Source organism: Physeter macrocephalus, chromosome 17 (assembly GCF_002837175.3).
Source record: "Physeter macrocephalus isolate SW-GA chromosome 17, ASM283717v5, whole genome shotgun sequence".
NCBI lineage: Eukaryota > Metazoa > Chordata > Mammalia > Artiodactyla > Physeteridae > Physeter > Physeter macrocephalus.
In genome coordinates, this window is record NC_041230.1 from 31,474,938 (window position 1) to 31,501,325 (window position 26,388).

General features: G+C 36.7%; 1 long non-coding RNA gene across 2 annotated transcripts in view; it reads left to right on the forward strand.

Annotated features, from left to right (window-relative positions):
- LOC114484017 (uncharacterized) overlaps positions 1 to 26,388 on the forward strand; it is a 398,215-nt gene that overhangs the window by 349,158 nt on the left and 22,669 nt on the right. Inside the window, exon 1 of one of the 2 annotated variants that reach the window (XR_008615546.1) lies at positions 4,606 to 4,679. The exons of the other annotated variant lie outside the window; for it this stretch is intronic. This is a non-coding gene — a long non-coding RNA (uncharacterized lncRNA). Of the gene's footprint in view, positions 1 to 4,605; positions 4,680 to 26,388 lie in introns of those variants that run through there. 2 annotated transcript variants of the gene reach the window in all.

The window sequence follows — 26,388 nt, forward strand, 5'->3', positions numbered from 1 at the left end:
CTATGGGAGAGAAATTAACAAGTGTTAATAAAGCGTTAAAGACATGTTAATATAAAACTGGAGACTTCTTTATTAATGTAATTATAATACGTGAGAAAGAAAAAGGATGTAACTTTCTCAGCTATTTGATGGCATTTCGTTCTAGTATCCAACCCCCATCTAAAATCATTTGGAGTATCACTTATACTTTTGGCGAAATGGTCTAAGTCTAGGGCGGTATGTTTTTAATACCCATGGAACTGAAATCGTTGGATGTGGGATCTAGTGCAGAAAAAAATATTTTGTTGTGACTTATATTCTGTAGCCTTTCCCTTTCACACCAAACTCCTCTGGTGTTGTCCTTGGCCTGCATTGGGCATCCATTTGTTCCATGTCCTTTATTGTAGTTTTTGACTTGAACTGATGACTCTTTTTGTTTTCCATTAGCACTTCCATTTTGAAAGCCACTGACCTATTAATGTGTTTGTGTTGCAGCTTTTATATCCCAGAATCCCCAACATTTCATTCCATCTAAGCCACACTATTGATGACAAAGATCCTAAGATTCTTCTTCTTTTTTTTTTTTTCCCCCACACTGTCACCTGCAGTTGAAACACAGAGTCTTAACCACTGGACTGCCAGGGAAGTCCCCTAAGATTCAACTTTTAATACTTATCTGCTTTCTCTAGATAAACTCTGACTAGTTACTGGTAATAAAAGTTTTGATTAGGATAGCATTAGAGGTGAATCTGTTCTACACAATCCAGACCTATTATTGAAAATGTAAACTTCATCCTCATGTTAGCCTTCTTTTTTGAGTCATGTGCTGTGGGTGTGAGAAAAAGGCAGAATGATTAACGGCAGGGTCTTGCATGCAGAGGGGGATTGATTTTTTTGTGCTGAACATTCTGATAACAAATGCTAAATCTGACGTGTCTGTGATTTTACCCCATTACGTTGGAATTCTGCAACTTCCAGGGGCTGTGGGATATTACATAATGAACATAGGCTTTTGAATCTGACAAGCTGAGTATGAATTTAAACTCCCAACTAATTAACTATGAGGCCCTGGGCTAGTTGGTGAATTATTCTGTGCTTTATTTGCTTTCTCAGAATATTGAAATAAAAATGTCTTCATGCGTGGTCAGGAGGCATCTCAACATATGTTCCAATGCCTTTCAACTGAACCTTGTTTAATACCTGTAGGGGGTGACATAGTAGGTCTAAACCCCTGCATTTCTCAGAGTGGTACACAAAAAAAAACCAACATAAAACGATCTTGGAAGGATAATTGGCAAATATTAAATACTTCACCCTGTGGGCGGAGGAAATAAAGGAATCTCAGAAAATTAACCAGGAAAAGTAAGGTTGCTATTCATCACCTCTGAAATGTGAAAACACTATGGGCTGTTTCGAAAAGGACTGTTTTCCACTGTCTAAATAACCAACATAAACTTCATTTGTAGAAATCATATTCTCCAAAGAGGGAACTATATTATTTTTCTTCTTTTTTTTTTAATGACTAAAGGTTTACCTTTCTTGACCCTGTTTAATAATATCTAATTCTCAATAAAACAACATCTAACAAGATGAAAACAGAATATGAATTATATTCAGCCTTCTAAAATGCCCACGTGTGTATGCACTCACACCAAACACACACAAACACACACACACAGGCAAATAACTTGCAAAAATGTTCCTTGATATTCTGACTATGATGGTTAAGAAAAATGAATGTGTTTGGGAATTACAGTTTAACAGTTTAGAAAATGGGATTTAAGATTGATTTAAACAAGGTGATAAGGACCTTTCAGCACTTTCTCCTCTTGTTTTATATAGTTTCATTTTTCTAATAATCATTTTTATGGCCCAACAGTATACCCTAGGTAGATATCTACATGTTTGACATAATGAAAGAATGTCATTACGCTGTTCTGAAAAATTCCCAGTGTAATAATAAGCCAAATAACTTCTCACCCACTACAAATATCTGTGTCAATAGAGGATGGAGAATTACATAGACTGGAGCTATTTCCCAGTCCTCAGACTTCCATATCTGGAAGTCGTTTTTCATAGATTTAAGCTATAAATTGAATGGCATAATTTGATGATGGACATAGAACTGTGTATTAGTTTTTATTTTGACAAAATCATTAAACATCACATAGGTTGAAAAATGAATCACAGGGCCCTAAGCCGGCCTTAGAAGATTGCACTTCATAAACTGAATTGCTCACATGGGCATCATTTTGGTGAGAGTTATAGATTTTCTAGCATCTCTCTGATAGATAGGACTAATATAACTTCAATAAAAACTCTGGATATTGTCAATATAAAATTTTCCCTACCATTGAAAGATGTAAGGTACTCCAACTAATAAATCAGACGACAACCTATTCCTTAAGGTATACTAACATACATACTGGGTTACAACAAGCAACAAAATCATTGAGGTAATAAACCAGAGTCACAGAGGGGCCACTGGAGAAGGTTTCTCTCCATTGCAAGAGCCCAGCATGATGACTGTAGGTATAATATACCCCCAGAATGTTAATTTCCAATAATTAACTTTGCTACATGTGCAGTGATTTAGAACTACATATAAACTGTACCTGAATGTCATATATGCCACTTATATTTATGACACTTCACATGAATTATATCACATAAACTAGTGGTGATGTACAAATCCATTAGGGACTTTCAACTGTAAAACATACGAGTTATGCACTTTGAGTTTAATGTAACAGTTTGTCCATGATATATGAGATTGATACCTAAATATCTGGTTAACTGGTAGTGGTGACCTTGGGTGGGTGAGTGGAGTTTAATCAAATTAGGCCTGAGGTGCTAGGTAGACAGAAAAACAAAACTAAAGAAGGTCTAATTTATGCATTTCTCCCAAATTTTGTGGTTGCTTGAGACTGTATATTACTTAACTTCTCAGGCCTCAATATCATTATTTGAAAATTGAAGATGATAATGAATATCTCATAGGGAGACTATGGGGGTTAAATTTTGAAGCAAGTAGCACAATCCTTGGTAGCTAAGACGTGTTCGTTTCTTTGCCTCATCCGGGCAGGTCACTTTTTACCTTTATGACATACACTACTCTTGATAGTATGCTTTATTTGTGACCCATTGGTTTCTCTTTGATTTTATTTATTTATGGATAATCATTCTCCTCTCCCTTTGTGTTAAGGTTCTCTAGAGAAACGGAACCAATAGGATGTGTATATATATGTATTTAAAGAGATTTATTCTAAGGAATTGGCACACAAGATTATGGAGACAAGTCCAAAATCTGTAGTTTGAGTCCAAAGGTTATCTGCTGTCAGAATTCCCGCTTGTTTGAGGAGGCCAGTCTTTGTTCAATTAAGGCTTTCAACTGATTGGATGAGGCCCACCACATCGGGGAGGACAATCTGCTTTACTCAAAGTCTACCAATTTAAACATTAATCTCATTTTAAAACATCTCACAGAAACGTTCAGAATAATGATTTACTACATACCTGGTCACCGTGGCCCAGCCTAGTTGACCCATAAAATTAACTATCACACTTTTCTATGCAGAAAACTATCATTGTGTCTCCTCATCAAACATCCTTCTTCTTTGTCCAGAATTCTACTCCTGGGCAACTGAGCTTCAAGCTTACTAGATTTTGTTAACTGGTGTACATCAAATTATAAAATAATCACTTTTTTAAAACTAAAATGAGTATAAAATACATTTAATAAGAAGGAGGTAGGTTTTATTTTAAAACCTTGTGGGCTCTAGTCAGGAATGTTGATTTTTAGCGGTCTAAATTTACATTGTATCAAATATATTAAAAAGCTCTAAAATACCAGTTTTTATAAAAAAATTAGGAGAATTTTTATAGTTTATTTTTCTAGTAATTTGGCTATGAGTAACTTATTTAATTTAAAATTGAGTATGCTTTCTCAGCAAACATGGTGCCCACTTAACAGTTATTGCAAAGTCAGAAAAATCAGCCTATAGCATGTTTTCAATGTGATAGGTATTTTGTGATGGCTAATTTAACAATTCATCTAAAAGTTAATGCATTTTCTTAATGTTATATTTTTAGACACTTAAATATTTATTAATTCATATTTGTGCTCTTAGGTTTTTCATGTTATTTAATCTCTTTTTCTTAATCTCTATTTGAAAATTGAGAATGTTAATGAATATCTCTTAAGGAGGTCATGGGATTAGTCTTTGAAACAAATAGCACAATGCTTTGAACCTAAAAAATCTTGTGTCTTTATTTCCTCAAAACAGAGTATATTTTACCTTGCAGGAACTCCTTTATTTTTTTTCTTATTTTCTGGCTTTTTCTTTCAGATTCTCTGTCTGTGAAATGTTCATAGGTTGTAGGCATGGTGATGATCATGATCAATGGAAAAATTCAATTTTATTCTTCTCTGAATTTGAAGAAACTGTTGTATGATGAATTTATAGCCTGTTCTCTGTTCTCGCTCCCAACCACAGTCCCTGAATGAACACAACTCTCCACCCTTCCAGTAATTGAGAACAAAGATATTATTACCTTAATGAGTAGTCCCTCCTTTAATTCTAAAGATAGGCGTCAAGCAAGTTTATGATTGTCAGTGGTTTGGACTACAGTGTAAAGAAGGTTAAATCCTTCCACATGGGGCAATTATCACCAACTGGCCACAAGAATGATCTTAGAAGGTAATCAGGATTAAAGATAAGAGACTTAAATGACTTCTTTCTAATTTTTTTCTCAGCAGCTATGATAGGCAGTGCCCTCTAAAAGTTTGACCGCATCCTATTCTAGAAAATACAGCCATTCTAGAAAATATGCCAATCCCCAAAACTCACTTTCTAGATTTAGTTTTCCTGAAAGACCACAGATTGGGCTTCTCAGAGAGGAACCATTTCCTCTACACTTCTTGGTTCTCTGGCTGGTCTAAAAATAAAATTGACATAGACAGATAAACAGATTAAAATTTAATTGCATATATATACAGGGGCTCCACAAAGATAATGAGACCTAAGGACAAGCTGGGCAACTGAGGCTTATATGCCATCTTGAGCTAAGGAATGGGATAGGGGCCTGGAGATTCAAAGGGGAGGAAGGTGATTCACAGGACTGTAAGGAGAGAAGATGTTTGGTAATTAGATGTTTATTCTGCCATACAAATAGGTCATTCAGAGAAAAAGTTATCTCTTGGCGATAACTCTCTTTCTGGGCCAGGCCCACTATCTCAATTATTTTAGGTAGTTAAGGGACAGGTAAAAGTTTTTCTTAAGTCCGCTGGGTCTTGATTGCCTTCAGCTCAAAATAGTCTGCATACCAAAGTGCCACATTTTAAGGAGGCTCATTCTGAACCCCTTCAGGCTCATGATATTGCCAGTCTTGTCTTACCCGGTAACAGCAATCACTTAACAAAGTAACTCCATTGTCTGTTGCTGCTTTTGCTTTGACTGACTCATAGTTTAATTAGTCTCTCTCAAAACTTTTAAGTTCAATTTAATAAACTGAACTCATGTCGGATGTTCTGGGAATCAAAATGTGTCCAGGAGGTAGGAATATCCTCAAGTATCTCCAGTTGAATTGAAGAGATAAGATTTCAATGCCCTCTGGGATTCTAACTTTGAAGGGAGGAGATGAAGTGAAACCACAACTAAAAACAACGCCCATAAATCTATGTTAAATTTAAAATATAATAGTGGTATAAACTCTTAATGGAAATGTAATGACAGAGACAAGATTGATTTCCCTCTGTAGTAGGTAGAATATTGTCTCCCCTAAAGATGCCCAAGTTATAATCCTCAGAACTTGCGAATATATATTACCTTGCATGGCAAAAGATATTTTGTACTTTGTAGATGTGATAAATCAAGGATCTTGAGATGGGAAGATTATCCATGATTATTCAGGTGGGCCTAAGGTAATTACAAAGGACTTTCTAAGAGGATCAGAGTCAGAGAGGTAGTTGAAAAGGCTACACTGCTGACTATGAATGGGGAAGAAAGGAACATAGCCAAGGGATTCAGACAGCCTCTCAAATACGGAAAGGCAAGGAAATGGATTCTCCCTTAGAGCTTCCAGAAGGAATGCAGCCCTACTAAAACCTTGATTTTAGCCCAGTGAGACTTCTGACCTATAGCACTCTCAGATAATAAATTTATGTTGTTCTAAGCCAGTTTGTGTTGACTTCTTGCAGTAGCAAGGAGAAACAAAAACACTATTCAAGAAAAGCTTCAAAGAGAACCTGGTATTTAGGTTAAGTTTTCCACAGGTAGAATGGAGGGAAAGGCCTGCCACAAGGGTAGAGAGAACCATAATTACCACTATCGAAGGAGGATATTTTAATGAGTCCCAATAATACAGTGTGAATGATAGTAGAGAATGAAGGGAATTTGTAGGATAAAGTCTGTCTAGTGTTAAAACTTGTTTCATTTCCACCTATTCAGTGGAAAGCCATTGAAGACTGGGATGTACGCTCACCCACCCACACCCACACGCACACTTGCACCCACAAAGGCAAATATGCAAACATATGCAAACTGTTGCATGACCTACTTACTGTCATTGTGGGCATCTGATCACTGATCTCCCTTGCTATCATTACAAGTCATTCAGCAATTGTGGTTATTTTTGAGTAGTTATTATCATTTCTCTCGTTATTTTACAAATGAGTCCTTTCAGGCAATGCCAATGAAAGGTGCCTGAAAACGGTCAGCCAAATTCTGAGAATTGCCTTCAATATCCTGGGGTGATCTGGGAAGGAAACAGGCAGAAGTCAAAATATTTTACGTGTATAACATTGCCAAGTTAATTTAATTTTATTTTTTGCCTTATTTTTCTCATGTGTAGAATGAGACCAACAAATACTACCTCAGATGCTCATTGTATTTCTTTATTTTTGGCTGTGTCGGGTCTTTGTTGCTGTGCGCGGGCTTTCTCTAGTTGCAGTGAGTGGTGGCTACTCTTTGTTGTGGTGTGCTGGCTTCTCATCGTGGTGTCTTCTCTTGTTGTGGAACATGGGCTCTAGGTGCACGGGCTTCGGTAGTTGTGGCACACGGGCTTCAGTAGTTGTGGCACACAGGCTCTAGAGCACAGGCTCAGTAGTTGTGGCACACGGGCTTAGTTGCTCCGCGGCATATGGGGTCTTCCCGGACCAGGGCTCGAGCCCGTGTCCCCTGCATTGGCAGGTGGATTCTTAACCACTGTGCCACCAGGGAAGCCCCAGACACTCATTGTAGACATTAAAAGATACAGTTCACTGATATCACCTGGGGGGCGGAAGGGAAAGAAATAGATACTAGTATTTATTAGATGCATATTAATGCTATGACTTATACTGTGTTTATTTCTCAACAGAATATATTTCTGATAAAATTTACCCTCTGATTTCCCTAATAAACTGTCTACTCTGAAATCCTGAATAATGAGAGAATTGCTGATTAGGGAAATGTTGGTGTCTGTTTACAAATAGACATTTAATTTTATGGTGGAAACTTCATCTTAGTAAGCAAAAAAAAAAATCAATTGTGAACAAAAAGTTGCAGATTTTTTTCTGTTGGAAAGAATTGATCTTGGGTCACTACAACTTTCTTAGTCCTACCATGTGTTGATTTAGAAAAAAAAGGAATTTCAAAATAAACAGACATTATTTCCCATTGACAAAACTAGAATGATATATTTTAAAATATAAATTCATAATTATGTTGCAAACAACAAAGATAAAAGTTCCAAATTGCTAAACAATTCTGAACAGTTCTACAAAATAGTTTAGTTAGCACTCTGAAATTTCCGAAAGACTGACTGACAAATTTTATCCAGGCCAGTGGAAATGTTTTGCCTTTCATTTAGTATAGAGATTAAAAAGGAATGGAGAATTAGCTAAAATGACCTAAAATAGAATTAAGAAGAGAGAACTTTGAATCTGCTTAAGCATAAAGCATGACATGAGAGCACGGGGAATTCTAATTCTATTTAACACAGTGTCTTCAGGGGGAAAATTGAACTGGTCAAGACTCATCAGATAATATTAAGTGAAAGAAGATGGCTAATGGCGTGTCACAGAGATCGATGCATGGCCCACCTCTGCCCACTTATCGGCATAGCTTCCTATCACAATGGACAGATGTATAAATCACAGGAAATTGGAAAGAATAGTCAGCTGTCAAGAGAAAGTGTTGAGAAGCAAGTTCCTTGAAAATGGCAATACACTGCCACTCTGTAAGATTTTCAGTTTATAGCAATGAGTTTATAAAACAAAGGAATTTAATGCCCTGTTTGCATAAATGGTTGTATTACAAATGCTCCATTATGAAAACTGATTTAGTATTGACCCATTACTTTGCATTCAGACCTACTCAAGTTAATGCAATCTGCACATGGAAATACTAGATATTAACACATAGGTTAGTCATTTACTGTTAGAAAGCTGCTATTATTGGGACATCCTTAGTGGCACAGTGGTTGAGAATCCGCCTGCCAGTGCGGGGGACATGGGTTCGAGACCTGGTCCCGGAAGATTCCACATGCTGTGGAGCAACTAAGCCCGTGTGCCACAACTACTGAGCCTGCACTCTAGAGCCCACGAGCCACAACTACTGAAGCCCACACACCTAGAGCCTGTGCTCCGCAACAAGAGACGCCACCGCAATGAGAAGCCGTGCACCACAATGAAGAGTAGCCCTCCCTCGCCGCAACTAGAGGAAGCCCACATGCAGCAATGAAGACCCCATGCAGCCAAAAAATAAATTATATATATATATATATAAAAAGAAAGCTACTATTATTAAATAAGTAATATTAGTCTCCACTATTGCTTTTAATTATATTGCATCATTATATTCTTACAAAAACTTCTAAGGCTGGCAACATTACTTCTACACATTCAAAGACTGAATTTTAGGGAGCTGTTACTGGCTGACATTCATGCTGCTAAAATGACAGCAGAATTGAGATTCTAATCTCAGTTTGTCTCATTTTGGAGTTTAAGATTTGTAACAACTATATGCAAATACACATATACACACAGAGCCCATCCTGTATATATATGTATATAGGTAGATAGGCATGTGTGTATGTATGTATATATGTATCTATCTATCTATACATATACTGTTGGTTGGAATTGTTCTTATCTATCTTTTAGAATTGTCCCTCACCAGAGCCATTTGAGGAAGTGATAAGTGCTATTCTTCAGGTGAGAATAGAGTGGCCTTGGACAAGGCCACTATTACTGCCTCTCCCTATTGCTCAGGTAATAGGCAGAGGCAGAAGAAAGAAAAATCGCTAAGGCTTATTTCTACTATGAAGAGGTAAAAAGAACCAAGTTTGCAATTTAAAGTCCCATGTATCTTTCGAAGCATTCTAAGAGACACATTAAGCCAAAGTGAGAAATTGATATGGGATCTCACTGAAGTAATCAGAATTTCCAGAATGAGGAAAATAAGCTCCTAAACCTATCTTCAGTTCTTTGGATATGACAAAATCTCATTCTTCGCCACTGACACAAAACATTCTTTTTACATACAAGGCAGTTTTCCTAAATGCAGTAGTAATTTTTTTTTTCATATAAGTTCTATATAAGTGTACTTAGGTCTATAAATATATGTCAAGATACATATCTCTGTAATACAGATGCATAAATTTCCTGTAATGTAGAGACCTTCTGATGAATGGAGTGATGAGGCAAAAAGACATTGACAATCTGAAAGTGATAGCTTTGGGTTCAAATCCCAATTCTTAGTAAGAATTAGCATTTTCATTATGAAAATGGAAATAGTATTACATACCTCTTAGAGTTCGTATGCAAAAAATAAGGTCATTAAAATATAGATAAAGTCTGACAATAATGACAGGTCTTATTATGGCTTAAAGGTGTTTTTTTTTCTCTCTTACTCAAATCATATAGGGGTTTCAGGTGATATGTGGAAAGAGATACAGTGCTTCTTTGTCCAAGTTAGGACTTTGCAGCAGAAGATGATTATTTAAGTCACCCAAAGGTGAATGAAATAACAATGTACATGGAATGTGTGCAGCTATCAGTGCATGCATAAATTACCTCTGACTTCTATTGGGATTTGAATTAATATGCAACAGCATCTACCTCTGTGCCTGACACATCCTGGACAGGCAATATTTTGTAATTAAATCTACATCTGAATTTATTGGCCACATGCAATGTCCTGGCTTATAAGTATAGACTTATACCTGTGGGCACAAAGACAAATATAACATGATTCATATTCTCAAGAACTTCAGAATATTGGACAGGGATAAGAGAGATTCAATTTGACAATTAAATACATCGTGTTAAGTGTTACAATAAAGATAAGTATAAAGTTCTTTGAGGGCTAATGTCGGATATCCTTATCCTAAGACCATGTTATTTCTTAAACTTCTGCATTGCTCACATGTTAACTCAGGATTAAAGCCAAAATCCTTACCATAGCCTACAAAGCCATATGCAATTGATTTTTCCATACAGCTTTATGACTCCCATCTCCTACTCTTTCCCTCTAATCACTCCAATCCAACTTTTTGGCTGTTTCTCAAACACGGCACATGAAGTACTATCTTAGCCTAATTGTACAAGCTTGCTTCTCTGCCTAGACCACTCTTCCTTAGCAACTCACTTGGTTTATCCTCTCAGCTCCTTCAAGTCTTTGCTCAAATGCTGCCTTCTCAAAGAGTCCTACTCTGATCACCCTGTTGAAAACTTCTACCCATCCAATCCCCTCAGCATTTCCTATCCCTGACCCTCCTCTGCTCTTTCTTTTGATCTTCTCACAAACTTTTAAATACACTTATTTTTATGCTTATTTTCTTTCTTCCCCGTTAGCCTATAAAACTCATGAAGACGGGAATTTTTGTTTTGTTCATTAAGGTTTGTTTTCATTTGTTTTGTTCATCTAAGAACTTATAGTTGTACCTGGTACCAAGTAGATACTGAATTAATATTTGTAGAATGAATGGAATAACTACTTTGATTGTGGGAGTTATGCACAGCTTCACAGAGAGGATTAAAATTGATGGGGCTTTTATGAATGAAAAAGATTACTGTCCAGTTAAAAAAAGAAATGCTTTCAGGTAGAAAAAAATAACGTGACTATATGATGTCTTTGGTTAGATATTAACGTATATATATGTAAAGATTTTTGGGGGGAGGTGCAGTTAAAACAAGATCAGAGTCAAAAGTTAATACAATGTATTATACGTCGAATTAGGGAACTAAATTTTAATCTTGAGGGATTTTTAAAGATTTTAAGCAGAAGTTGTATTAGATCCATCTTAAGTGATGTCCTTTGGGACATTACTAGAATGATAACCCTTGAGAAGATAGTGATGATTGAAACTAGATTAGTGCTGGTGAAAATGAAGAGAATTTGATAAGATTAAATAACATTTGTGATATAGACTCAACAGTTTTTCATAATTGAATGGATACAGGAAGCAAAGGAAAGAAATGAATTGAGAAACTGGAGGAAGTTTTCTTGGTTAAACAGACTGGGGCTCCAGTAATTTGATTAAGTAAACATAGAGACTGTAACATGGGGAGCAATAAGTATTGGGTTTAATTTTACATGTGGAGTAAATAAAGCATACAGCAGGGGAGTTGGAGAAGGTGATTTGCATAAAGTTCTGAAGCTAAAGGAAGGAAAATTTGGAGAGACAATTCAGATTAATTGCTATATACATAGAAAATAGAGTCATGGACATGGATATAATCAATGACTGAGAGACATTGGAGAAAATGATCGAGAGACATCTTTGGAGAATATAACCATTCGTGAATAGACCATGCGTATGTATTATGGCAGATCCATGTCTAAAGGGTCATGGAAGAACAGAGAAAGGAATGTAAAAGCTAGTCCATTAAGAAAAATCTTCACAGAGAAGGTCTTGGAGGCCTAAGAAAAAAAAGGAATTTTACTCACAGACTTTTCAGACAAAGACATATAATTATGTGTGCCAATATCATGTAATAACCTAGGAGTAGTTTACTGTCGCTAATACACAGGGTCATAGGTTTAGAGTCAGACATGAAGACAGAAAAGTTAGCCTGACTTATAAAACTCCTGCACAATCTGGCTGCTGCCCTAAAATATGTCATTCCTTTGCATGTGAGCAGTGAGCTTGTAATGAGTTTTAAAGTAAGACTGAAATGGTATTTGTGTTTTGAAAAGATAACTCAGAGTAGCAACTTCAAAGATAGATGTACTGAGAAGGGAGTCAGGGAGTCAGATTAGGAGAGAGAATAATAATTAAGGCAAGAAAGGGTGAGGCTCTGAGCCCCAATAGCACCAATTGGGAGGGAAGGAGAAGAGAGTACAGTTGAGAGATATTAGAATGAGTGGCACTAGGGAATGAAAACATGAATTGCTGTGGTAGATAAGGGGAAGGAAGAATTGAGGATAATTACAGCTTGGATCAATGTTTGGATAGACATTCTATTTACGAATGTCACGAAAACTGAAATAAATTTAAGTTTGGATTGAGCAGATATTGAGTTTTGAATTAGCATTTTCCACCAACTGGTATGAACTTGGGTAATTCATAGGAATTGTGCAATAGTAAATTTAGGTATTCTGACTTAGAGCATGCATGGCATTAGTCAACAACTGCTATACCTTTACCAATAAGACATTTGTGCTATAACTTTTCATATTAGTGTAATTCTTATGAAAGGATTTTAAACAAACTGAAATTCATATAGATTGCTTTGGCTCCCACAGAACTTTTTATGATGTGGGGCAGCTGTAAAAACAATTTAAAATTATGAATTATCACTAAAATCTCCACTTCAGGCATCACACTGAGTCTCTCATTCAGAATGACCATGAAGCAGTTTGAAGTCATCAGAGAGCAAATCAAGACACAGGAGAAAAGGAGAGTATATTGAGGCAAACCCAATATTTGCCATTATTTTCATATATTCTTTTTCTCAGGACATCTCCTGCTTCTGAGGGTGAGGCATAGACATAGAAGGTTGTAGTCCAGAGCTTGTAGAAGCATTCCAGGGCTGAGAATACACACACACACACACACACACACACACACACACACACACACACACACACACACACGTACACACCAGGAATCAGGGGATTCCAAGACTTGAGGAAAAGAGAGCCCTGGGGGGGAAAAAAGAACTGTAAAAAAGTCAACCTGTTATTTTGTTTAGTTTGATCACAAGGCACTTGCCAACCTATAAACTTCAAGGAATAGGAGGTGAAAAATTTATTAAAAGCTCATACTTAGGGGCTTCCCTGGTGGTGCAGTGGTTGAGAGTCTGCCTGCCGATGCAGGGGACACCGGTTCGCGCCCCGGTCTGGGAGGATCCCACATGCCGCGGAGCGGCTGGGCCCGTGAGCCATGGCCGCGGAGCCTGCGCGTCCGAAGCCTGTGCTCCGCAACGGGAGAGGCCACAGCAGTGAGAGGCCCTCGTAACGCAAAAAAAAAAAAAAAAAAAAAAAAAAGCTCATACTTGGAAGTTAAAAAAGCCCAGCAGAGCTTTAGCAATCTTGCCATGCTGAGGAAGAAAAACAACTGAACTCCAGGGCCTGCCCTAGTAAGCACATATGGCTTTCAGGCTTTTAATTTAAATCCTAGAACAACTCTATTCTAAGAGTAGGTCAAACAGGAAGTGGAAGAGCCTAAAACTCAGCCTTGAATCAATTCATATATTAACTGGATAAGGCAATCAAGCTTCATTCCAATAGTCCTCCAGACAAAAGCTAAATGATCTCTGAAGGAAGACAGTGCCATTTTTACTGTCTGTGCTTTTCCAGATACATTAAGACATTTGATCAAAAATCACCAGGCAGGGCTTCCCTGGTGGCGCAGTGGTTGAGAGTCCGCCTGCCGATGCAGGGGACGCGGGTTCGCGCCCCGGTCTGGGAGGGTCCCACATGCCGCGGAGCGGCTGGGCCCGTGAGCCATGGCCGCTGAGCCTGCGCGTCCGGAGCCTGTGCTCCGCAACGGGAGAGGCCACAACAGTGAGGGGCCCGCGTACCGCAAAAAAAAAAAAAAAAAAAAAAATCACCAGGCAGAGACTTATGCTTCCTCGTAGGATATAGAAAGCTGCAGGAGGCAGTGCTCCTACCTTAGTGATGAGAATGTGCTGGATAACCTACAAAATCATGTTTATAAATCCCAGTAGTGACCTGAGAATGTGAAGAAATCTAATGAACTAAAATTAAGAGTGCTGAGCCCATTCTGAAAGAAAACAAACTCATGGCTCTTATCACTGTTGGTGGAGCAGTGGGGAAAGAAAAAAGATCACTACAGAGGTGGGGGGAAAAAAAGCAGCTTAACTTTTAATGAATTTTCAAAGTTCAAGGGTGAGCTGAAACGGCAATTTAGAATCCCTGGGAGCCACAGACAGAAAAGAAAATCTGAACTCACCTAACAATTCCTTTTCACCAGGTGCTTTGAAGAAAAAAAATGGGAGTAGGAAAGGGACTCAGTATCAGGCCCAGAGTGCCTGGAGGGTTTCTTGCAGACTGCTCAGCCCTCATACTTTTACACTAACATCTGTGCTTTAGCAGGTGTTTTTTTAAGTTCTCATTCCAGGAACCCCCTGCGTCTTTAACAGGTAAGGCTGTGTGTTCCTCTCACTTCTCTTGCTCTCTCATTGCTGATCAACAGACACTTTGGTGATGGCAAATGGCTGGGACAAATCATTCAGACACTCAGAACCTCCTGAAGGAGGCTTGAGATTCCACCCTCAAATCATTGGAAAATTGTACTGAACTGACTCTAAATAGTGCAAAATGAAGACCAAAGAAAACTGTTAAAAATGAAAACAAAAATTTTTTTTAAGTGGAGAATCAGTGATAAAATGAAGTCATTGATCCAAAAATAAAAGGGAACAATAACGAATCTGACAAATAGAAAATAAATAGAAAGATAGTAGATTTAAACCCAACTATCTTAATAAGTACTTTAAATGAAATGGTTTTAAAATCTCATTTTAAAAGCAGAGATTTTCAGATTTGATTTAAAAGAGGAAAAGCAAGACCTAAGTATATGCTGCCTAGATTAAAAAAAAAAATCCACTTTAAATATAAAGAGACAAGCAGATTAAAAGTGAAAGCATGGTAAAGGAGATACCATGCTAGCATTAATTAAAGGAAAGCTAAAGTGGTTATATTAACATTGGAGAAAATATTGGAGAACATTGGAGAAAATATATTTCAGAATAAAGAATTTTACCAGGAATAAATAGGGTTATTTTATTATCTGTCTATTTGTATGTATATATCTTTCTAGTCATCTGTCTACCTACCTAGCAATCAACCTATATAGGTTTCTATTAATTTACTCACTTAATTCAGTTAGAAGAAGCTATAGACAATCCAATAAAGAAGGCAAAAGTCTTCATCAGGCACCTTACGCAAAAGGATATCTAACACTACCAGTCAGTAGGGAAATGTGAATTAAAGCCATACTCAGATGCATTATACACCTACCCAGAATGGCTAAAATTGAAATAAAGATTATACCCAACAGAAATATAATCAAATATATGTATAATACATATTCATATGAGATCATTCATAGTAACTTGAACTAGAAACATCCCATAGCAAAGAAGTGATCAAACCACTGCCTATATTCTATATGTCACAGCATTGGTGAATATCACAAACATAACATTCAGGAAAAATATTCAAATGTATACATAATGTATGACTCCATTGGTAAATTTTCTAAAAACAGGCAAAATTAACCTGTGTCGTGAGGTCATAGGTGCAGTTTCCTTTAGGGGCTTGATGACTGGGATGGAGCATAAAGAAAGCTTTGGGGTTGCTAGTAATGTTCCAATTTGATCTATATTGTGATTAAATAAGTACATTCACTTTTCAAAGATTAATTGACTTGATTTAATTATGTGTTGTGCACACTTTCTGAATATACGTTTTATTCCACCAAAATGTATATTGTTTAAAAAGTGATCTAAACCATATTCAGAGTCAGATTTTATAAGAAAACTGTCCTTGAACATTTTCATATAAAAAACTGTGAAGGGTATATAAATTTAAGACAGAAAGACATATTTGCCATGTTGTTCCTGAAAAGATAAAATCTTTAAAGTGTAGTTTCTATGGTTTTAAAACACAATGGTAATTTTCTTTATAAAAAGCATTAGCACTGTGATATAGAAATTGTATATGAAAAAATGATAAAAAGAATTTAGTGTCATAGGGGGAAAGTTACATGTCATTGCGAAATATAAATACCATAATATACATTTAATCACAAAAACTGCTTCAGTCTACCTTCCCTCCATTAAACATCTTAATTTCAAACTGAATAAAAAAGTCCAACTGAGAGAATTATTTTGCATTTGTATGCTTGGTGTTCTTTTTTCTCCTCTTTTTATCAACTAATGCATAGTTCGGGTCAAAACCGTTTCTATCTTTTAAATTTGCACAAATTATTTTGGATATCACTAGAGTTAAAAATGCATGCCTCTCTTAAAAAGAGAGAGAGGGAGAGAAATAATGTTGCTGAATGTTTCATGATCAGCCTTTCCAGTTCTGCCTGCATGTAAATACAAATGACACCCTATCTCTGATTATGGACCATGAGTCTTACACACTTGAACAGCCTTTGCTTCTTCATGCTAATTTCTGCCCTGTGTGAAATCCCAGAAATGTCACATGTGCCACAGTCCGTTTCTCAGTCTAACATACGCTTTCAATGGAGCTAAATGTTCATCATTATCAAATGAGAAAATGTACATGGAAGTGCTTTGGAAACTATAAACCACTAAAGAAATAGATATAACCTTCTGTTGTCACTAAGGGGTCCTTGGTTTCTGACTTAGCAAATTAAGGCCACAGGGAATTTCTGGAGGAAGGGGAATGTTGTTTATTGGGAGATAAAAGCTTGCTTCATAAGTAATTATCAGAGACCAGGTGGGACTGAGCCATTTCAGAGGCTGAAGGATGCCAGGGTGGGTCAATTTGTACCATTCACTTTCTCCCTGGAGACTGAGGAAGTCTGGAATATAGACAAGAAAAACTCAAGGAAAAAGACGGCTTTCTCTTCTAGTTACAGGCAGGAGGTTTTGAGTATAGATACTCACAAACCTTGTTCAGTGGGGTCTTTGCTTAAAGACAAAGCTAAGATATGTGTGACAAAATCATTAGAAAATAGCTCAGACTTTACGGAACCCTGAACCTAGGAGACTATGAGGTGTCATTTTTCGTGGTAAGATCCTTCTGTTTAATCTGCTTTTCCTGAATGTAAACCTTTCCCTTTCCTCCCACCAACACCCTCCCCATCCCAACACATAGAAGTATTTAACAGGAAGGAAGATGATCCGGCAATTAAGGCGTTTAGATATCATTAGGTGCTCAAATAGTTTCTTCCTATTATTGCATACTTCCTATCTCGGTAGACGAAGTATCTGAAAACAATCATTGCAGGGAAGAAATTTAAGTAAAATCAGATATAAGCAACTAAAATCTTGAGAGGCACTGAAGCTTCATGAATAATTCTTGAATAACGTGGTGTGAATGCTGCCTTGCTCAGCTCAGAGTCTTTCAAGATGCTAGTTTCATGTTTTATTTAAGCTCAACATAAATGTTAACGTGGTCCTCATCAGATTCCTTTTATCTAACTCTGAAGGCTGATGTGTTGATGTTGTAATATGGGAAGAGGGCCTTGGGGATAGACCTTAAATACCCATCCAGGTATACTGTGAGGAGTCACAAGTGAATTTATTTTCCAGGAACTGAGTTGTAAATTTGTTTGTCTCGTTGTACTGCCTTGGCAGGCACATCTGCTGATCAGTGTTAATTAGTCTTCTATTGTCCAATTTGTAACCTAGATATGTTTCATGGAGATATAACTGATGAAACATTATTGTGTGTAATTTTTTTTTTTTCTGGAAAGATTCTGCTGAGCAAGCGACCAACAAACTGTATGTAATGTAAACATAAATCAAAGAGAATGTCATTAAATGCTTACCATGGCAGAGTCTCCATTGAGAAAGAAAATTATTGGCCTATCTTCATTATGAACGGCTACGATTATGATTATTTCATGATTCTACCAGTCAGTAGTCCTCATGGGATATTTAATTCCCTGAGTTATTTACCAATTAAGTTTTGGACCTCAAGTCATTTGTAAATCAATTAGTTGTTTGTTTCTTAGCTTAAAATCTTCTTTGAACTACAGTGTTCCATTTGGTAATTAGGGCCCCTGGCTATTCTGAATGGTGTGTTGCCATTAGATTTGAACATTAGGGAGGGAAACAAAGAAGACATTGTCATGATGCCTGTGATTGGATCATTCTTACTAAAACATTATTTCAGTAGTGTCATGAGTTACTTAATGGAAACCTGATAAGGAACATGCAACTTTTTATGTGGCACTTGAGAAAACATGAAATTAACATCTGGTTACATTTATCAATGCAGCATTCATACTAATTGTCTTAAGGACAATTTTTCCAAGATTTCTACTTTTGGATTCTATTGACTACTCTATATGTTTCAAGAAAGTGGCTCAAAGGGGCTTTGATCAGCTCTTCCCAGAATACAGTTCAGTAGGTTACACATATAGGATGATTACAAAGTAAGTGGACATCCCCTGACGTTAAATTATTTATTTTGGTTGGGTAAAGGGATGTTCCTATAGGCCAGATGCCAACTTTATTAACAATATATTGTACTGCAGAGCATCTAGCCAGAATAGGTTGCTTAGTAATTTTGTGCAAAAGAAATCTTTGGTCTAGTAGTGGTTGTCTTCCAAAGGTTATTTAGTTTGAACTAACACATGCATTTCATCTATCAAATATTTGCCTCCCTGTACCATGACTTACAATGTGGTTTTCATTTGATTGAACTTTACAAGACTGCAAAGGATTTGGAATTCAATATGTCAAAACAGACCATCTGCCTATGTGTTTGAAGACAAGGAGACAGTGAATCTTTTGGTTTATGTTCATTTATTATTACATGAGCATTAACCAATCTCTTCTTATGCCTCTTCATTGTCTGAAGATGGAAACCACCCTCTTATAGAAGGTAGATGAATTCATCAATCTAATGGGCTGCATCCAAGCGCAAGGCAAGGCAATGTCTCTTTATTATCATTAACAATAATAAATAACAGTAATAGTTGCTAATATATATTGAGGACTAACTTTGGACTAGACAGTTGGATAGACACTTTGTGTGCACACATTTAATCATCACAACTGTATGAGTTTGGGACTCATAATTCAAATTTTTCAAATGAGACAACTCAAGCATAGAGAAATCAAGTAATTTGTCCAAGGTGACATAAATAAAAATTATAGATCTTGGATTTAAAATTAGGGACTGGGTTTCCCTGGTGGCGCAGTGGTTGAGAGTCCGCCTGCCGATGCAGGGGACACGGGTTCGTGCCCCTGTCCGGGAAGATCCCACATGCCGCGGAGCGGCTGGGCCCATGAGCCATGGCCGCTGAGCCTGCGTGTCCGGAGCCTGTGCTCCGCAACGGGAGAGGCCACAACAGTGAGAGGCCCGCGTACCACAAAAGAAAAAAATAAAATAAAATTAGGGACTTTTTAAAATTGAGGTATAGATGAGGTACACTATTGTATAAGTTTCAGGTGTACAACATAGTGATTCACAATTTTTAAAAGTTATATTCCATTTATAGTTACTATAAAATATTAGCTATATTCTCTGTGTTGTACAGCATATCTTTGTAGCTTATTTATTTTATATGTAGTAGTTTACACCTCTTAATTCCCTACTTGCCCCTCTCTTCTTCCCTCTCCCCACTGGTAACTGCTAGTTTGTTCTCTGTGAATCTGTTACTTTTTTATTAAATTCACTAGTTTATTTTTTAGATTCCACATATAAGTGATATTATACAGTATTTGTCTTTCTCTGTCTGACTTGTTTTACTTAGCCTAATACCCCCCAAGTCCATCCATGTTGTTGCAAATGGCAAAATTTCATTCATTTTTATGGCTGAGTAGTATTCCATTGTGTGTGTGTGTGTGTGTGTGTGTGTGTGTGTGTATACACACCACATGTTATTTATTCTTTCATCTGTTGATGGACATTTAGGTTGCTTCCATATCTTGGCAATTGTAAATAATGCTGCTATGCATATTGGTATGCATGTATCTTTTCAAATTAGTGTTTTCTTTTTTTAAATTTTGAATAATACCCAGGAGTGGAATTGCTGGGTCATATGGTAGTTCTAGTTTTAGTTTTTGGAGAAACTTCCATACTGTTTTCCATAGTGGCTGCACGAATTTACATTCCTACCAACACTGTATGAGGGTTCCCTTTTCTCCAACATCCTCGCCAATATTTGTTATTTGTGGTCTTTTTGATGATAGCCGTTCTGACAGGTGTTAAGTGATATCTCATTGGGTTTTTAATTTGCATTTCTCTGATGACTAACTATGTTGAGCATCTTTTCATGTGAAATTAGAGATGTTTAACACCAGTGTGGTGGTCAAGCATGTAAACTGATACCATATTATGTCACTTTGCTACACAGCCCACATAGAATATTAGAATTCAGCCTGAAAATAGTTGAGATATTTGAAACCATTCATCATCAGTAGTGGGGTCAATAAAAATTTCAAAATATTGTATTTGAAGTTTTCTTTGAATATACACTTGATCTGTGTCATTCAGGTCACAGAATAGAACAAAATGGAAGGGCTAATACTGGGAAGCAGTCAATCTCTTTCCTCATTCCTACTCTTACTAGTTATGTGAACTTAAGCAATTCCCATGACTTCTTTGGACTGCAGTATCCTCATCTTTAAAAATGAAGAGACCAGATTAAATTATGTCGAATTCCTTTCCATCTCTGACCTTCTCTTTCTAGAAAACCGTATCCTTTACATTCACCAAGAGACAAAGACATAAAAAAAATAATAAATATGTGTAAATACTTTTATAGATTTTGCTAACCTTGCACTCCACGAATAGCTAGCTACTCTATTGCATTGTCTGAAATACCATCATGTATTTTTCCCCTGAGCCCTGGTTGACACATGCTAATTAGAAGAAAAATGCCTTTCTAAGTGAAGGGGTCCTCTTCATCTTCCACTTCACCATATGACTCCTGGGTTCAAAGAAACAATTTATGGGCATTTTAAAATATGTTACTGTTTTAACCTATTGACCATGTCTTGGGCACTTTATTTTCTGTCTTCAGCTTCAATATTCATTAGTAACACTGTGACAAAAAGGAATATGAATGACATTAGGAAACTGAGCCTTACTCAAGCTAAGAAAATGATGCTAGTGCTTACACTTTGGAATATAGTATAGATGTTTGATGCTTCCATACAAAATGCTTGTTTCAAATGATTGTGAAAATATGTAGAGACTTTTCAAGCAAACAACACATTTAAAGATAAATACATCTTTAAAAATAACAATAAAGTCAAAATTTACTTCCCCACCCCAAGTTAAAACTTCATTATGTGTCAAATATATTATTTGGGGCTGGTATGGAGCATGACATACTAAATGTTCTGACTGTTGTAGTGTATGCATAGATAATATATAGCTCATACAACTTTCATAAGCCCTCTCTGCTGATTCTTTTCTAATATCTCTCTAAAGACATTTGTGGTATCATTCTTCATTTATTTTGCATGCTGCTTTCACCCATTGTGGATAAACATGAATAAAAAATTCTGGAGGTACGAACAGTTATCTTTGCTGATGCTTGGTGAGGTTTTATAAAATATACATGACATCAGCATCCAGACATGTATCTATGAATCAAATAGCAGTGAAAAAATCCAAAGATAATTATGATCTTTTATGATGATGGAGAAATTAGTACCTCTGTAATATGTGATGTAAAGTAGTGTGGACAGAGTGTCCTACTTGCCCTTGAAACATTTGACATGAATGCAAATAACTAACACATGGGATTCTAATTTTGAAGAACCTATTCAGCAATGTTAAGAGATGCAAAAAGTGGAAAGAAAAGGACTTGTATAATTTACTAGAGAAAATCCTCAAGTTAGTTAATAATTGGTGCCTAGACATCTCCCACCTGAAAACAAAGGATCAGGATCTCAAAAGAGAAAGAGCCTGGACCCTCCAGGCTTAAAAAAGGGATTCCTTCATTTCCCCCCACTTTGCCAGTGTTCCTCAGCTCTGTATACTCTATATAAAAAATGAAACTCTTCATATACCATGAACTAAGTTATTTATGTATGCTCCTGAGATTCCTTGAATTTATAAAACTAAATCAAATGCATACCTATAATTTTTTGCTTAAGAAGAACACAGTCCATTTCCAGCATCAGTCAATTTCAGTTTGGACCAATGTGAAGACACTTGAATCATTAAAGCAAGGCCACAATTACAGCACTAAACAGACCAGGAATAACCAAAACTCTTTGTGTTGTGAAAAGACTTCATTACATCATAAAATGCTCTGCTGTGTTAACTGTGGTTACTTTTATGCAATCAGTGTTTCTTTTTCTTCATATTTCTGAATTTGATACTTTTTTTTTTTTTTTTTTTTTTTTTTTTGCGTACTCAGGCCTCTCACTGTTGCCGCTCCGCGGCATGTGGGATCTTCCCGGACCGGGACACGAACCGGTGTCCCCTGCATCGGCAGGCGGACTCTCAACCACTGCGCCACCAGGGAAGCCCTGAATTTGATACATTTTTAATGTAATTTTCTATTACAAATTTACAAAAACAATAGAGTTAATTGAAAACAAGCTAACAAAATTAGACAGCTCTATGCCAATAAGTGTACCTTTCTTTGACTGCTCAACTTAAAAACTGTCAGTAAGTATAGGCCATGCTATTCACTTACATATATAACATGAAAATATTTACCATGTATTACATACCAGAAACTGTGGAAAGTGTTGTGTTGTGAGTAAACTCAATTCTGTATGGTATTTCTGGAAGACATTATTATTCCTGTATTACTGGTGAAGAAACAAGAGATTCAGAGACTTTATGTAACTTGTAAGCAGCAGTTCCACTAGATCTATTAAAATTTGTATCAGATCATTTTTAACATTCTGTTTTCTCTTGGAAGATTCCCAAAACCATTCTCTACAGATGTATTCTTCAGTCAATAGCTCTAAACCATAGCATGACCAGATACATTAATGTTTGTTTTCACTTCAGGTGAAGCTTTCTAAAGCTTAGTTGGAATGTAATTTTTTTCTATTCCTTAAGCACTTTTACACTGAGATGTGTTAATTTTGGTTAATCATATGATTGTGGTAGATGACATATAATTGAACCATTCTGGTCATCTGGTTTTGGCTTACTGCCTAATGACAGAGGAGACTTTTTTAAAATCAATGGATCCCTTTTATTAGATCAATTCTGTCTCTTATAACTTTGATATTTCACTCCTAGCTCTATTATCAGGAGTCACATAAATGTCTCGTGTGGGAAAAATACTTTGCTTTATTTTAAGTATTTAAATGTTCTAACCATGACCCTCACCGTCTCAGATGCTCTCAGGATGTTTAACCTGGAGATGAAGAGAGAGGAGTCATTTTATTGATTCCTCATAAGTCACAGTTTCTACATCCTCGCCCTCTGGTTTAGTTATCAGAGTTGAGCATTACTCAGGCTCTGAAGTTGAACTGACTGGTATGAACTAGTCCCTGCCAATACAGCTCTGTGACCTTGGAAAAACAACTCACCTCCATGCCTTTCCTTTGCTTCATTGTAAAAGAGAGATTAAACTATGCAACCTACTTTATAGAGTTTGTTAATATGGTGAAATTAATTCACCTAGTACATAGTAAGTGCTCAGCATGTTGTTAATATGTTAATTGTTTTTATTTTTAATAGCCCCTACACATTTTCTTGATTGTCAAAAACCAACATATAGCATGCAACCTTTGAAAGTGTGGCAGCCCTTCTCATCTTACAATGTTCTCTTTGTTCTTTTTAGTACCATCTTGATCAGGTAGTACCATGTATTCTGGGAAGAAAAGGCAAGAATTGAATTGGGTATCAACTCTCTGGACACTCTGTTCACAGCCCCTTGTACATCATAGAGTAACAGCATTTTACACACTGTTGCAATTTCTTGTCTGTACTATTCCTATTTGATTCTGAGCCTCTTCAGTGTTGAGATTGTATCTTTTTTCTCTATTCCCAGAACCAGGCACATAAAAACCTACCAAAAATATTAGATAAATATAACATCACTACCATTTATCAAGTCTGGTATAATTAGAAGAGGAAAGTAAAAGATGGTCACCTTCTTTGATTTTCACACTATTCTTCTCTTAATGCAACCTAATATTTTTATTTTAATTTTTAGTCAGATGGCACTGGTGGCAACTGAAAAACCTACTGCCTATGTCTTTCCATAGTCAGGACATAAAGCTATAAAACAAAGATTTGCACAATATCAGAATCAGTCTTATCATCTGGAATTTTAGTTGTTGAACAAAAATAATCCAAGATTTCTTTCTGTTGATATCTGGAGATGACAAAAAAATTGTTAAATTGTAGCAATTATCACTTCTATCCTGGGTGGTGGTCAGTTGTTCAGGAGAGACATTATAGTTTATTATGTAGAAATGAGTCAAGGAACAAATAGGAGATTGGAACAGACTGGGCAACTACAGGCCCCTTTCCATCTTTGAAATTTTAGCCTATGCTATGAAATCCTGAGCGATATAAATGGCTAAAATTAAGCTTTTTTCTAAACATTTGAAAGGAATGATTATTAATGGAGATGTAGACCTCGATAAGCTGGATCAATGCCATCACAGTAAAACATATACTATTATAACTCATTTTTTAAATTAATTAATTAATTTTATTTTTGGCTGCTCTGGGTCTTCGTTGCTGCGCGCGGGCTTTCTCTAGTTGTGGCGAGCGGGGGCTACTCTTTGTTGCGGTTCACAGGCTTCTCATTGAGGTGGCTTCTCTTGTTGCAGAACACAGTCTTCAGGCACACGGGCTTCAGCAGTTGTGGCACGTGGGCCCAGCAGTTGTGGCTCTCGGGCTCTAGAGCACAGGCTCAGTGGTTGTGGTGCACGGGCTTAGTTGCTCCGCAGCATGTGAGATCTTCCCGGACCAGGGCTCGAACCCATGACCCCTGAATTGGCAGGTGGATTCTTAACCACTGCGCCACCAGGGAAGCCCATAACTCATATTTTTAAAAAATCCCTTGACTCAGTGTTCCTCCAGGTACCACCCCAATACTCTGTGATCCTTTATGGGCAAATGACTCAAAACCGCCTAAACCTACAGGTTTCTATTCTTCATTCCCATTGTGTACTCGGTACACTCCTGTTAGTAGTCTGGTCTTCACTATGTCATTGACTGACTCTCCAAAGATTTACATCTAGATATGTCCGGTGGTGGTATTTATCAGCTTCATCTCACTTGAACAAAGTAGCATTTGACACAATTACCTCTTCTTTATGAATCACTTTCTTCTTCGGCTTCTGAGGATCCTCAGTCTCCTGATGTTCCTCCCACTTCTCCAGATACTGCTTCTCAAGTTCTTTTGTTGGCTCCTTCTAGCTTACTTCTAATGTTTAAGTGGTAAAATAAATCAGGGATCAATCTTTGTCACTCTTCTCTAAATAAATTTTCAGTTAAAACTGTTCTCCTCCAGACACATTACTGTAAATAAGAACCGTATGTTGACGATATTCAAATACATATCTCTACCTTTAACTTCTCCCATCCCCTGCAGACTAACTCTGGTTAACTATTGTGCATCTCCACTTGAATATCTCATGACATCTCAAACTTATGAGGGGCAAACAACTCCTGATTCCCCAAAACTGATCATCCCCCCCCAGACTGTTCTCATCTTTATTATTGACACTGATATTCACACAGATGTATAGACCAAACCTTCTATCATTCTAGTTTTCCATTTTTTCCCACTCCTCCTACCCAAGGCATCAGCAGTTTTATTGCTTTTACTTTCAAAGCATATATTGGTATTTTTTTTATTTCTTTAAATTGAAGCATAGTTAATTTACAATGTTGTGTTTGTTTCTGGTGTACAGCAAAGTGATTCAGTTATAATGTGTATATATATATTTTTTTATATTCTTTTTCATTATAGTTTATTACAAGATATTAAATATAGTTCCCTGTGCTATACAATAGGACCTTGTTGTTTATTTTGTATAGTAGTTTGTATCTGCTAATTACAAACTCCTAATTTATTACCCCCACTTGCCCCTTTGATATCCATAAGTTTGGTTTCTATGTCTGTTAGTCTGTTTCTGTTTTGCAAATAAGTTCATTTGTATTATACTTTAGATTCCACATATAAGTGACATCATACAGTATTTGTCTTTGTCTGACTGCACTTAGTATGACAATCTCTAGGTCCATCCATGTTGCTGCAAATGGCATTATTTCATTCTTTTATATGGCTGAGTGATATTCCATTGTG